The sequence below is a fragment of the Camellia sinensis genome, chromosome 3 (assembly GCF_055761805.1).
Source record: "Camellia sinensis isolate YWXY chromosome 3, ASM5576180v1, whole genome shotgun sequence".
In the NCBI taxonomy this organism is placed as follows: Eukaryota; Viridiplantae; Streptophyta; class Magnoliopsida; order Ericales; family Theaceae; genus Camellia; species Camellia sinensis.
Window position 1 is genome coordinate 194782074 of NC_138963.1, and position 3481 is coordinate 194785554.

Here is a 3481-nt window from a genome sequence, read left to right on the forward strand (position 1 = left end):
TCATAATAGGAAATATATCATCAATACAATTAATGATATCTCAATGTTTCAAATAACACAATCAATCATAAACAATTGTTATGGATTACAATGAAGACCCAATTGGCAAGTTTCTTAATTGTCTTTAAGAGTAATCCCTTCATCAATAGGTCTGTACTTAAAAGTTATGTATTGTTTTATTGACACTTTCTGTTTCTGAAATTCTTCTTTAACGACAAAGTATTTAAATGTTGTTCAAAATTGTGAAATTAAATAAATAGAGTTATGAAGAAAACAAATTATATACCAAGAACATATGTTGATAATTACAACTAAATTTCAACAGAAATACACAAAAAACAATAAAGGGTAAAGAGACAAAACCGAAGCCTGCACGGAAGCAGTTTCCTTAAAACAGATTTCGCCACCTCATGGGTCGAGTGCTTGAGGAAACTCGGCGTCTGTCTCCTAGGATATGACGGTCAAAACCAGCTACGGCAGAAGCACTATCTGTCTAGCTTAGCGAACAAAACAATGGCAGCACTCTCTCACAATAGGAACTATCAAGCAAACTGACTTGTAAAATGAAAGCAAAAATTTCTCTATTGAAACTTGACAGAAGGGTCTCAATTTATACATGTATAGGGGAGAGAGGAAAAGCCTCCGGCCTTAAGGCTAGTCATTAAAACACCAAGCATCCATAGCCCCTTTCCACAAAATGAAAAGTATAGATGCCCAAAGGATTCACATCCTTTAGCCAAGAAAAAAGATTTAAATACTCTTTAAAATCCTATTCATGAATCTAACATCATGAAGCAATTTCTTGGCAATTTCTTATTCAAAACCCAATGGTTTTTGGCTCACTTGGACCCAACACAAAAAATGGTTAGGACCCACTTTAATATTTAATTAAAATCACCACACTTTAATATTAAATTAAAGTCCCCAAAAAACATTTTTTCCAACAATCCCCCACATGAATAAAAATTGACCGAATGACTCAACAAACGGACATCGTTCAACAATAAAGACTCTGAGAGAGAGTACAACGGACTAACCCCGACAACAGAGAAGGTAGCTTTTGGCTTTGAACCTCTCCCAGTGAAAACCTATCGAGTTTATTGGCAGATCAGTGAATAAGACATCTTGAACTGCTCTACCGTTTATGTAAACTAAGACAATAGATCTCACACGGGAATTACTCCTACCACCATTATGTTCTCACTAGTGTGCCCTGTGTGGCCCTGGACACTAGCCTGGTTCAGCGAGTGGTTTCAAAGAATCTTGGCCTGCCCAATTCTTCTAGAAGCGGCCCCACTTCAAACTCACATAGGTGACTCTACTAAAGTATCCTGCAATACTTAGCTCAACAGCTTAACACATAAGAATCATTAAAAGCTCAGCTTATCCTCTACACTTGCAAGTATCACTAATAGAAGGAATGGCTGGCGGTTTAACCTCCTCAGTGACATACCACCGTTACACGCAATTAGGTTGTCCCATTGAACCTAGATCTTGGGATCTCCAGTCAACTAGGCTGGGTTTCCATTCCGGTAACTTCCAAAGGCCTTAACCCCATTCCTTTTGATGACGTTTCGACTAACACTCGACTTAACCCTTTGGTTAGCGGATCCGCAATGTTGTCCTTAGACTTTACATAGTCTAAAGAGACAACTCCATTCGAGAGTAGTTGTCGTATGGAATTAAGTCTACGACGGATATGTCTAGACTTTCCATTATACATATTACTCTATGCCCTACCAATTGCAGATTGACAATCACAATGAATACAAATAGCTGGCACAGGTTTAGACCAACGTGGAATATCTTCAATGAAATGGCGAAGCCATTCTGCTTCTTCCGTTGCTTTATCCAAAGCAATAAACTCTGATTCCATCGTTGATCTAGATATACACGTTTGCTTGGAAGATTTCCAAGACACGGCTGCGCCACCAAGAGTGAACACATATCCACTAGTGGACTTTGAGTCCTTTATATCTGATATCCAATTCGCATCACTATATCCTTCAAGCACCGCTGGATATCGAGTATAATGCAGCCCATAATCCCGAGTGTAGCGTAAATACCTTAACACCCGCACAATGCCCTTCCAATGAGAAGCATCAGGATTACTTGTGTATCTACTAAGCCTGCTAACCGAGTAAGCTATATCTGGCCTAGTACAACTCATCAGATACATTAAACTTCCAATTATCCGAGAATATTCTAACTGAGAGACACTCTCTTTATTATTCTTGGTAAAGTGTAGACTTAAGTCTACATGTGTCGATGACACACTCGTATCTGATCCACTAAACTTCTCAAGTATCTTATCAACATAATGAGACTGAGAAAGTACAATTCCGCCAGAGATTCTGGAATCTTAATTCCCAGAATAACATCTGCAATGCCCATATCGTTCATGTCAAATTTAGAGTTTAACAACTTCTTGGTAGTTTTGATCATTTCATCGTTACTACCTATAATGAGCATATCATCAACATATAGACACAAAATGACATAACCTCTGTCAGTGTCTTTGACATAAATACACTTGTCACATTCGTTGATTCGAAACCCATTTGACAACATTACATTGTCAAACTTCTCATGCCATTGTTTAGGCGCTTGCTTCAAACCATACAAAGATTTGACAAGTTTACAGACTTTCTTGCTTTGTCCTGGAGCTGAAAACCCTTCAGGTTGCTCCATGTAGATTTCTTCATTCAAATCCCTATGTAAGAAAGTTGTCTTTACATCCATCTGGTGTATCTCAAGATTGCGCAAAGCTGCAATCGCAATCACTATGCGAATGGATGTTATCCTAGTTACAGGTGGGTACGTATCAAAGTAATCCAGGTCTTCTCGTTGCATGTACCCTTTGATAACGAGCCTCGCCTTATACTTGTCAATAGACCCATCGGCCTTCATCTTTCGTTTAAAAATCCATTTGCAGCCTAAAGGCTTACAACCTGGAGGTAAATCTACCAACTCCCAGGTGTGATTTTGTAAGATGGAGTCAATCTCACTTTTGATCGCTTCTTTCCATAAAGGACTCTCAGGAGAAGTCACAGCTTCGTGGAAAGTTTGAGGTTCGTTCTCAACCATATAAGTCAAGAAGTCTGGACCAAAAGATTTGGATGTCCTAGCCCTTTTACTCCGTCTGGGCTCATCTAAAACCTCAATTTGATCATCACCTGGATCATCAACATGATCATCCTCACTAGCAAGCTCATCAAATTGCTCCAAAGACCTTGGAACCCCTGCATGGGTTCGGCAAGGAAAAATGTCTTCAAAGAAACATGCATTCCTTGACTCCATGATGGTATTCCTGTGTATGTCTGGAATTTCAGACTTATGAACAAGAAACCGATATGCACTACTATTATGTGCATAACCAAAGAATATACAATCCACAGATTTCGGGCCTATCCTAACTCGTTTGGGTGTAGGAATCGCCACTTTTGCAAGACACCCCCACATTCGTAAGAATTTATACGAT